At 44.1% G+C, this 12282-nt stretch overlaps 1 protein-coding gene across 5 annotated transcripts in view; it reads right to left on the bottom strand.

The window, feature by feature from the left end:
* Positions 1 to 12282, bottom strand: part of EPHA5 (EPH receptor A5) — a 647731-nt gene that overhangs the window by 9929 nt on the left and 625520 nt on the right. The gene's annotated exons all lie outside the window — the stretch shown is intronic.

Consider the following 12282-nt stretch of genomic DNA (forward strand, 5'->3'; position numbering starts at 1 on the left):
TCAAATATGCCAATCATAGACAAACCAACCATACAATTTACATAGAGAGCATATGCACTTTAGCACTGGTTAGCAGTGGTAAAGTGCTCAGAGCTCAAAAGCCAACAGCAACAGGTCAGAAAAAAACAGGAGGCAGGAGGCAAAAAGATGGGGGTGACCCTGCATAAGCAAAAAAAAATCCAACAGCCAATTTGAGCAGTACCAATTGAACCTGGAATAGACCTTGCTGGTCGCTTCTGTTGGAGTGAGTCCTGGCCCCTAAGTGCTGTCCATGAGGTGCTGGAAGACTTAAAAGTGATCCAAAGGGACTGGTTGAGAAATCGTGAAATATTGGGACTTAAAGTTTTGGACATCGAAGATCCCCAGAGCTGTCCATGGGACCTTGAGGCAAAGGTGTCTGATTTCAATGCACCTTCCTCAGATACACCGTACAGCGTCAGGCTTGCCGGCTGGAGGATTTTGAGCTCTACTAAAAAAGACTATGGGGGTCATTCTGACCCTGGCGGTCATGGACCGCCAGGGCCGGGGACGGAGGAAGCACCGCCAACAGGCTGGCGGTGCTTCAGGGGCATTCTGACCGCGGCGGTACAGCTGCGGTCAGAAACGGAAAACCGGCGGTGTCCCGCCGGTTTCCCGCTGCCCTAGGGAATCCTCCATGGCGGCGCTGCAGGCAACGCTGCCATGGGGATTCCGACCCCCTTACCGCCAGCCTGGTTCTGCCGGTTTTGACCGCCAGAACCTGGCTGGCGGTAACGGGTGTCGTGGGGCCCCTGGGGGCCCCTGCAGTGCCCATGCCAATGGCATGGGCACAGCAGGGGCCCCCTAATAGGGCCCCACCAAGATTTTCAGTGTCTGCCAAGCAGACACTGAAAATCGCGACGGGTGCAACTGCACCCGTCGCACCCCTTCCACTCCGCCGGCTCCATTCGGAGCCGGCATCCTCATGGAAGGGGGTTTCCCGCTGGGCTGGCGGGCGGCCTTCTGGCGGTCTCCCGCCAGCCCAGCGGGAAACTCAGAATTACTGCGGCGGTCTTTTGACCGCGCAGCGGTATTCTGACGGCGGGACTTTGGCGGGCGGCCTCCGCCGCCCGCCAAAGTCAGAATGACCCCCTATGTCTGAAGGTAACCCATGACGTGTAACTGACCCATACTCAATCACAGTGAGCCTGAAATCATGCATAGGTCTTGGTGTACTGATTAGACAAACTATCGTAGGTAATTAGTGCTTTTTGACGCTATTTTGAAATACAATTTAAAAAACTCATATTTTCCTGTTTCCCTTATTGAACGTTTGTTGCTTTGGTGTTATTTTGTTAATTAAAGTTTGCTCTACCTTTCTAATTCTGTTTGGGATTCGAATTCTTTGGTGCTTTTATTTTATTACTGTTTTTGAACTGCCTAACACATTGCCCCAAGGTAAGCCATTCTGCTGGGTGTCATTGTTACCAAGGGGTTGAGCTAAGATTAAATTAGTAACTTTGGAATTCATCATGATAAGTTAGTGTCATTATTCCTTGAAGTCGGCAACCATACACCCCAAATAATAATCTACTTTCTTACACATATTATTGAGGCATTGATGGTGTCTGGAAATTGAAACCCTTAAAAAGGCGAGAAACTTTTCACTCCACTACTACATATACATAAACAACTTTATATCTATAGTCTGAGGATCATTACCATCAAACTATAAACACATTATCTTTTACAACCATTTCTTGATCACCACTGTCCTTTGTTCTTACTTTTAGTCTACCTGTTTCTTCACTATGGCGTAAAGAGAAAAAATTGAAACAATGAATCAGGAATCTAGGCTGCACACAAGTTACTGTCTCCTCATCAACCTTCCCTTTTGTTAGTCGCCACCTTCCTTCTATCACTTATCTGATTCTAAGAGCAAACTACAGAGGGCTTCTGAAACCAAGTGCCTTGGTATCACTTTCAAGCCATGGCAAATCAAATAATGGAGAAGACAGCCACTGTACACCCCATAAAGACAGACAGCATGCTGCGGAAGAAAAGTGAGGAATTGTAAGAAATATGCAGCAGGATTCATGGCCTTAGATTCAGTAGGAAGTTAACTCTTGAGGTGTTTTCTTTTCATTAGGTTAGTCCTTTCACTGTGAAACTGAAGCTAATTGCCAAAATGACAACATAAGTATGATGTCAAAGACAATAAAGTCTTAAACAAGAGGGCTACCTATTAGAAATAGTTTTTTAGTAGGCTAGGGTAGGCACCTCAGTCTGGCAAAAACCACCACTCTAGTCAGAGCGAGTCAGTTACACCCCAAAGATAACCTGTGCTCACCCCTGTTAGCCTGGCACAGAGCAGTCAGGCTTATCCTCAGAGGTCATGTGTAAAGCATTTGCACAACACACCAGTGACACAGTAAATACACCACAAAATGGACTCCACACAGAGCTAGATAAAAATAAGTCGAAGATTGTAAATATAGTTCATGGGCCAAGAACAATGTAGGTCTCAGGGAGGAGCACCAGCACTGGAAGTTCCCTAAAACGGAGATGGGGCTGCCACCCACGTCCTCTAGCCAAGCGGTGCGACGTCCCTACACAGTACCTTCTCCCCACCATCACAGCCCGAGACAGGGCCTCAGCTGCAGTCCCAGTTAACAGCGCATGGCCCACGCCAACTCCACCGGCCCCCCTCAGCACGCAGAAGGAGTAGGGTTACGCTGGGAGCTGGAGTCCTCACGGTGCAGCAGCGTTTTACTGGGAGATGCACTCCGGTCTGGATGATAGGGTTCCTTACAGGAGGGTTCTCCAAGTGCGGCAGTCACTTCGCTTGGAGCAGCGCTCTGGGCAGCATAACAGGGCCCCCCTTGAGGGGGGTTCTTAAAATGCTGCAGTGCCACAGTCCCGCGACAAAGACTGCATCAGTATTCCGTCTGCTTGCACTGCAGGATGCGCTCACCAAGGCGAAAAGTACAATGTGTTCCCACCCGCACTATTCACAGGAGGCTCAGGTACCAAAATAAAGCACTCCCCAGGGTTAAGGCTTCATGACTAGGGAAAGCAAATAAACAGTAGAAATGCTATGCTGGCCCCTGGGAGAACACTTGGGGGGCATACAGGACTAAAAAGGCAGGCTTGCATACAACACAATGTTCAGGTGGCAGTTCCACCTTGCAGGATCACAGTATCCTGGAAGTCCAGAGTCAGGGAACAGATTGGCAGCAGGGCAATATGCAGAAAATCAATCCAGATGATTTGCCACCCAGCAGACACCAGGCAGCAGGGCAGCAAAAGAAGCGCAGTCCAGCTAAGTGCTTTGTGCGGTCCAGAAGTCCCTCTGGCAGAGGTTCAGTCCCAGTTCCAAAAGTGCTGCAAAAATCAGGGGGCTACAGCCCCTCTACTTATATTCCAAATGCCCAGGTTCTAGAAGGTGGGAGAAGGTTCCGGCCAGCTCTGACCAGTTCCAGGAGTGCCCCTTCTGCTTTGCCCTGGCTCCAGACTTCAGTATGGGGTAAAGGAGCCCTTTGTGTGAGTGCAGGACATAGCCTATTCAGGTGTAATGTGCGCTCGCTTCTCTCTCTCCCAGCCCGGGAAGACTATCAGAATGCAGATGCCTCTTCTCTCACACCCAGCCCGTCCTGTGTGAAGGCTGTCTGGAAAGTATGCACTAAGTGGAGCTGTCACTCTGCCCCAGATGTGGATTAGAGTAAGGCTTCAAAGCACTAAGCACAGGGAAATGCCCACTTTCTAAAAGTGGCATTTCTAATCAAGTCATATCAAATCCACCTACACCAGTAAGCAGGATTTTTACTACTATTTCAAGCATATCAAACATGCCCACGCCACTGCTTATGGATCAGAAATTACCACTTAGACATATAGAACGGAATTCCTAATGCAGGCCTATGAGAGGAGCAGCATTCACAGTAGTGAGAAACTAAACATGCTGTTTGTCACTACTAGGACGTATAACACCTAAAAGTATATGTCCTACCTTTTACATATGCAGCACCCTGCCACTAGGGCTATCTAGGGCGTACCGTAGGGGTGACGTAGGTGTTGCGAAAAAGGGAGTTTAGGCCTTTACAAGTAGTTTGACTTGCCATGGTGGTGTGGCAGGCTGGCACGCAGGGCCTTCAGTGGCAGACCTGAGACATGTTTAAAGGGCTACTTCTGTGGATGATGCAATCTGTGCTGCAGGCCCAAAAGTAGCATTTAATTAACAGGCCCTGGGTATATGGTATGTCTCCTTCCAAGGGACTTACAGGTAAATTAAATGAGCCACACAGGTGTAAGCCAATCATACCACGTTTTAGGGGAGAGAGCTCATGCACGTTTGCACTGATTAGCAGTGGTAAAGTACCCAGAGTCATAAACCCAACAAACAGAGGGTTAGAGAAATAGGAGGAGAAAGGCAAAAAGTTTGGGGATAACCCTGCAGAAAGGGCCTTTTTCAACAGTACAACTGTGAGTAAGCAGGCAAACCTATTTTAATGGGTTTCTGTGTGATTTCAGACATTCAATTAAAAACATGCTTGAGTTTAGTAAGAAGTCATGCCTTTGAATCTTAGATTATTCTCACTGACAATATTTTTCATCTGCATGTTGCATCATATACACATTACCATTCAGTCCTGAAAATCAAGGCTACCAATGCAAATTTATGTCAATTTGTATAACTATTTAGATTAATAAAATGCAAATGTGCTCTTGATTATCTCTGTTGAACTCTGCATGTGATATGTATTTACATTTTTGTAAACCTTTCCCTGTTGAGTCTCTCAAAATATCACAGATTTACATGAAGCAATATGCTGCTATGATATGGTCTTTCACAAAACAGTAACAGAAACACTCTTGTATCCAAGCATTAAAAGGGATTCTCACCTTTTGCTTGACCACGGTTTACTGTCCAGGATAGATTTTAGTTTAACAGAAACGGAAAAGCGCATCAACTTTGGACGTTTTGAGGAGTTTTATTCAGCAACTGGCGTCACACCACTACATCTGATGCCCATACTCTACTGCATTAGGGACGTGCAGACGTGCAGTATACATTGCAACCGAGGGCACATTTGGCACCAAATAATCTCACTCACTCTTCTAGTTTGGGCAATTTCCACAGTCAAAGCTGTCGCTTTCCAGGACAGAAACTATAAGGCCCTCACTTTGAGTTCTGTGGTAATCTCATGTGCTAAACTCAAATCATGCGCCAGGTAGAGTTTGCACCTTAGTCATGCTCAAGCTCACATAGCTGGTGATTTTTTGCTGCAAACATTTTGCTAAGTAAAACCTTTCAAATTCTATGTGGAGAGAAACACTACAATCAGAGTTTTGCAGCTCAATAAGGGAAACATGGCCGCATTATCACATTATTCACCAATCCATCTTGCATAACTTGTAATGACGTGACATCACCACACCCATGAAAGACCAAATTCCAAGGTATAGGTAATTCTCTGAACGACACTACGGCAGAATGTTGTTGGAGCTCTTCAAATGAATGCCCCAGACACAGGCATACATGCCGCCTCCGAATGCCCCATTAGTTCGAGATACTATTGTAAGAACAAGGCACTTTCCCAACAGGATACTTTAATCCCTTTAAATCCTTGTTTTTTTTTTGAAGCCATAAGCACTGGGCATTGAGTTTGCATTAATATCTAAGGCAAATTCAATGTCTACAGCAGAAATGCTACTTGCAGCTGGCTGTAGCATACCATTGTGAACACGTTACATAGTAACTGCTTTGATGTAAAGTAATTTATCAACATTTTGGAATAGGGGGCATTACTTCACATACACAGGAGTAGCCACAGAGTGCATCTAGTGTCTGATCAATGCTTTCGCGGGGGGGCACCAATTCAATGTCCCCACACAAGCCTCCAGAGTGCATACATGCAGGAACATACAGTGTGTGAAATCAGCAACAAACTAAACACTAATAAACATGCTTGGAAAGAGGTTCCAACCCTCAGTCAGTTATGTTCATAGACCACTTTTGGGATGGTTATTCTCCTTCTTGACAAAGGATGTCTACCCCACCCCGAGTAACCTAAACTGAAGTGAATCTGGTATGCTGACTTTATTTTTTCCTCATTACACACAAAGGGCCAGATGTAGGTAGAAATGGTTTTGCGACTAGCAATTTGCGAGTCGCAAAGCCATATGCAGAATGGTTCCCTGACACCATCTGCGAATTGCAAGGGGGTTGCAAAAACCCACCTCATTAATATTAATGAGGTGGGTCGCAATTTGCGACCCCCTTGCGATTCCCTGCACTAACAGGGATGGGGGCCTGCTGGAGACAGCAGACCAGCATGTCTGTGACTGCTTTTTTAATAAAGCAGTTTGTTTTTTTTTTTTTGTATTGCAGCCCGTTTTCCTTAAAGGAAAACGAGTTGCAATACACTCGGGAAAATGAAACCATTTGGTTTAATTTTTTCAGAGTAGGCAGTGGTCCATTGAACCACTGCCTGCTCTGAAAAAATATTTTTGACGTCATTCACAAAGGGGAAGGGGTCCTATGGGACCCCTTCCCTTTTGCGAATGAGTTAGCACCCACTTCACATGGATGCTAACTGCGAATTGCTTTGCGATCGCGTTCCCGGTCTCAACGCAATTCTGCATCGCGGTGCGAATCGCAAATAAGAACGGGAACACCCCTTCCTATTTGCGAGTCGCATTTCCATTTTGCGAGTCGGTACCGACTCGCGAAATGGGAATGTGCATCGCGATGCGCGTTTTGCATGACGCAAACTGCGAATTTTGCAGTTTGTGCCATGCAAAACGCGTTGTACATCTGGTTCAAAATCCTGTGTGTGCCCCAAAGATCTCTATGAGGTCCAGATCCTGGGTGTGGGTCAAAGGTCATGTAGGGACATTACAGACATACCCTGGACTGGACACAAGACTATCACTTGTGTTCATGGCTACATACGGTGAGTGATGATGACAGCATATCATGGTTTTAGTGATGAGCAGCTGAACAGGACTTTGTACTTGTTCACGTATAGAACAAGATGCCTACTGGCCCATTCAAGTAACTTTTCACTCACATGTCATGATCAAACAGTGCACTGATATCCTTTTGTGAATGTTGAATGCATGTGCACAGAGGGTATATGATAGCAGGACTCCATATTGTTTGTGAGTGTGTTTGCAGTTATCAGTGAGATTCATTTTGGATTGCTCCTGGTCTGACATGCAACAAAATAGAGGTTGTAAAACAGCCCCCAGTCAGTGGAAGTGTACAATGGGCATTCCTGAAAAGGAGGGTTTCACTATAGAGACAGAAGTGTTAGGGAAATGAGACATGACTCAGTTTAGACATTTTATGTGACCTTTCTAGCATGGGTTTGCTGATTGATCATTAGAGACAGCTGGTAATGAAAGACAAGTCCTTTTGGAGAGTCTAGACCCTTTTCCCCTTTGAGTGGGCCATCCCATCAGGTTGACAAGAGCCAGGCATACAGCTTCACACTTATTACACTTAGGCTTGGGGAGTCCTTTTTGGAGTCAGACTGCCACCATCTGCTGTCACCTTGCACAAACAACATGTCTGTGCTGCAGATGAAAATGAGTCATTAAAAGAAAATATGCCAAATGGTTTCTCAATTCAGATAGTGGAGCCACATCCCCAGTCTGAAAATACCATAAAATAGCAGGTCCCAAACGACCCATTATTGTTCCATGCCTAGCTGCCTCGCTACTGAAGCTGAAGAGCTGCTCTGTTTCATGCATGGAATTGATGAGAGTCAGTCTCCTGAAAGTGAGGTGACATTATTTGGTTTCTGCAAGTATTCCTGTAATAAGCTGTGGGTCTCCCAGTGACTGTGGGAGCTGTTTGCTGGCTTAGAATGGAGAGCAGAGAGTCTTGTTCTTCAGGAGCCTGCCTACCAATGTGAGAGCACACAGCTGTCGAGATTAGAGTGAGGAGCAGCCCAGAGGCCACAAAGGAAACATGAGAGAGTGCGGATAAGATACTTGAAGTTCCCAGTGTCCCCTGGCCTCCTTTCCCAACTGCTGAGTCAAGGGTGACGGAGGTGAGGCTGTGTACAACTTGCTCGTGTCAATTTAAGAAGTAAAGTCTTTTTGATTCAGAGACCACCACAGAAATAGACGCAGCCCTCCTGTGCTGATTCCTCCTTTGTTGCACCCCAGTGATTACACCAGTGCTGAGATCAAAATAAGAAGATCCTTCCACTCCGATCACTGAAGCAGACTGCTGGAGATGTCATTGTGCAGTTGTTGCTGTACCAGCTGACTGGTTGCAACCATCCGGAAGTGGGTTACTGGAACAAATTCAAGTGAACGTGACAGCTTACTGCGTGCTCTGTCCAATAACACACCTGCACTTGGTAAACCTGAGTGTGCATCACATGAGTTAATTCCTTATACCTGAAAGACACTGCCTGTCAACTTTTGGCTAATAGAGTTTGAAGGGCCAGTTTACTGAAAATTGATATCCACACACAAGAATGACCTACGGGTTAAAACATGGAAGGACGTAGCTCTGCTGCAACATGATGCACCTGAGCTTTATTTGTGATTACTTCCATGTTTTTCTCTGTAGAGAACCTTGTAGTGCACTCTGTAGCTTTGTTTCATCTGTGTGTGCCATATTAAGTCCTGTTTCCATTAAAATGCTTATCGTTTTCTAGAAAGACAAGGATTCAGCTAGAAAATACATGATTGCACCTATTGTGTGAATGTTTGATTTATGAGTGTCTTGCCACTCATAGTGCATTCCTGCCAGATCTTGGACTGCTCACTACTCTGAGAGTCTATGTGGAAAGGGTGTATCTGGCCCAGTTTGCCGAACTATAGTGGAATAGTCTCCTGAACAAAAGTGGCAACAACCCTCAATCACGACGAACAGGGCCCAGTAGCATCTGTCTGCCCAGTGCTTCCTGCCATGTACCCTGAGAAAGGTCTCACATCAATTACAGCCCGAACCACGTGGTGGCTCTATGATGAAAAATGACTGAGAAAAATATCAGCTACAGAAATATTGGCACAAAAAGAGAGGACACGAGTATCAAGTTTACATGCTTTATATTTAAAGCCACAAATACTCAAAACAACAAAAATAGAAGACCACATTATCCTAATGAAATAGCTAGGTGCATTGAATTTCAGCTAATATGTATTCTATAACCTTTAATATTAATTTTAAAAATAAAATGATATTTTCAAAAAATATACATATAACATATGTATATATATATATATATATATATATATATATATATATATATATATGTACAACTTACAAAATAAAACTTTCAAACAATCTAAAAAATAAACATAGTAAAAATAAATATAAAATGATTTAAACATAAAGATGAGATAGTCAAAAATAAAACATAACATACAAGAGTAATAAAAAACTATTATTAAAAATAATAATACTACAAAATACAATAAGAAGGGAAAATGTGTTGATTCCAGTTAACCCGCTTCAAGTGAATGTAGTGAGTCAGTTTGACCGTCTCCAGAACGATCTGGGGGGAGGAAAATTAAATACATGTCTACAAAAAAACTGTGTACTTCCCTCAGGCATGCTCCCCAGGATTGGATATAGTATGAGCCCTATGCCCATTCACCACTAAAAGGAGCCCCAAGGTCCACACTGTCTCGCGTGCTTTCCCAATGTCCCATAAGGCCAGTTCATCCTTGATTACAATAAAATTCTTTGTTTTCTCCTGACTGAAATGTGGAACTTCAAAAGGTTATGGGACACAGGAAATCTACACCCTAGACAGATAACCTCAGCATCTTTACAGTTAAATTTTGAAGATGTGCTGCAAAAACACTGGGATCTAGGATTTGGACTGTTCTCCTTTTCCCTGATTAAATACCCAGATTAGAATCTTTGAAACACTGCATTTGTTTAGACAACGAAATAAAATGTCTTCTCGTAGTTGGAGTAGTTGGAACAAACCTGCCTTAAGATGGAAGGCTATCTAGGCATTTATGGTAGAGTCTGGGAAAAACAGGGGCACCAAGGTCTGAGCTGTTACAGTATCTCTCAAGTGGCAATAAGTGGGTACAATGGGCCCAAATGTTTTTTCCACATTTTGTATATTTATTTAGTGTAGCAGTGTATATGTGGAGCAGTTTAACATATTTAACAAATATGTCTTGGATTAAACCAAGCAACTGTAATTCACATCAATTAACCAATCACAAAGCAGAAGAAAAATGTATTCATATGGATTTGTGTTAATCTGATTGTGGAAGTCTATAATTCCTTTGAACAGATTGCTGAGGGTGGGGGTTGTGCCTACTAGTCAGGTTCTTCCTTCTTCAGTCTCTTGTAGTATTTGGTCATTGATTAAACCGTGTGCACATAGTCGGGTCTGTTTTTGCTCCAAGGCTCTGGGTTATTCATGTTGCCTCTTTGTTGCCCCAATAGATTTTAGAGGTATTCATTGACACACTTAGCGCATATAAATGAACTGAACCAACACCTCCGAATTGAACAAAGATAAGCAGGGGGTCAAGCTCGAGTGCATATTGGCATGGGTCTGCATGGTATAAAACATGACGGCGGCTGTCAAGTATGTCCGTGCCCTTTCCCATAGATTGCAAAATGTGTGAAGGCCTCAAAGACCACTCAATGTCAACTCTACCGCAAAAGAACATCGCCTCCTATTAAAAGGCTCAAACCTCTTTCTGTTAAATATGATCTAGGATCCCCACTTAGCCGAACACAACATCCCACCAAGCATGCAAATCTGCAAAACATTACATGAAAGATCCTATTTTGCGGGGTATTTTATGTTTCCTTTTAATTTAAAATGTTTTAAATTAAAAAATGAAAACAAAGTTCAAAGCCTATGGCTCACTGTGAGCAATCACATAGTAAGAGAAGTGACTGCCAGAAAGAATGCGCTCGTAGGTTACATGGCCATGATCTGCCCCTGTGTCCTAGTTGTAAGTACCATTCAGACACCAAGGGCCAATCAGACTGCAAGGATTTCACTTTCAAGTTTTTAAAAAGTGCTCCAGACATTTTTGAGGGGAATTCCTGAAGATTTATTGGGGCAGATATTGGAAGATAGAATTGAGTGGCCTGGCAACAATGGCACCGCCTTCTGAAATGAAAAGACTTGGCCTGGCGCAGAAGACCGAGATGTCATGTTTGCCAACTTTTTGATCATCATTTCACCTGAAAGGTTTAAAAATGAATTTCATTTGAATTTTTAAAATGCTCACCATCATTCGTGCATACTAAGAAGAGCCAAGAATGCGACGTTACACAATGCTTTTGGGAGATATGATAAGGGTATAATTTTAAGGATTAGTTAGAGACACCCTCTAGAATCGCCATCTGCATCAATTTCTGCCTTCAAATTATGCAATGCCTGCTGATAGACGAGAAGACTGTAACTGCTAGATGCCAACCTCTCGGGTGCAATCAGCTCCATGGGATCAACCAGACAGCTGTCACTCAGGAAACACGTTTGCCTCGCACTGCCCTGACAGCCCTTGGAATCAACAAATCCCATTAAAATGCTAATAAAATGGCCGTCAGATTGGGCAAACGGTTTATTGAATCATCTCATTTTTTCTCGGCATATTCTCGTGTTGTAGAGGGCCCGAGGATTGGCGGGACGGACAGTGCGCATTAGCAAACTGAAATTGCCTGTTTGCTCTGTACAACAATGAGGAGCGGTGCACGAGGCTTGCCTCGCGCTCAGTTGTATTTGCCTGCAATGACATTTAGGCTAATTGTTAACACTATCTGTGCACCGGTATTGATTTAGGAAGCTAATGACGCCTGTAGAGGGGATGGAGATTCACGCCGACTGTGTGCTAGAAATGCCATCTACCTCAGTAAACATGAGTGGGCTTTTAGCCCTGGCATAACCTTTTCCAGGCGCGCCAGCTTCTTCCTAGAGCGAGGCGTAAGTGCTGTCATGTAACAGTTGGTGCGATTTCCTTCCCGCTAGGAAAACTCTGCTCTGTAGACGGGCTATTTATTTTCAGAGCTCAATAACGCTTCTCTAACATTTCAAGTATGCTTCTCTCACCTCCTGTGGCCTCATGATTTTTTTTTTTACTCAATATTGCAAAAGTAGCGTTTCTGGTGCATGAACACAGAAAAAGAAAAAATTCTTGAGAATGACTGGATCCGCCCATCTACACGAATCGCAATGTAAAGCACATGTTCTCATTTGGAATTTCATGCTATGTTAATATTTGATTTAACGTATAATGTGAACGTGAACAAAGCTTTATTCCTTACATAAATCTCTGGTCACAGAAAAACTCGTAGTATGACCCTACCATGCAAAGGAC

The sequence above is a fragment of the Pleurodeles waltl genome, chromosome 1_2, assembly GCF_031143425.1.
Source record: "Pleurodeles waltl isolate 20211129_DDA chromosome 1_2, aPleWal1.hap1.20221129, whole genome shotgun sequence".
Taxonomy (NCBI): domain Eukaryota; kingdom Metazoa; phylum Chordata; class Amphibia; order Caudata; family Salamandridae; genus Pleurodeles; species Pleurodeles waltl.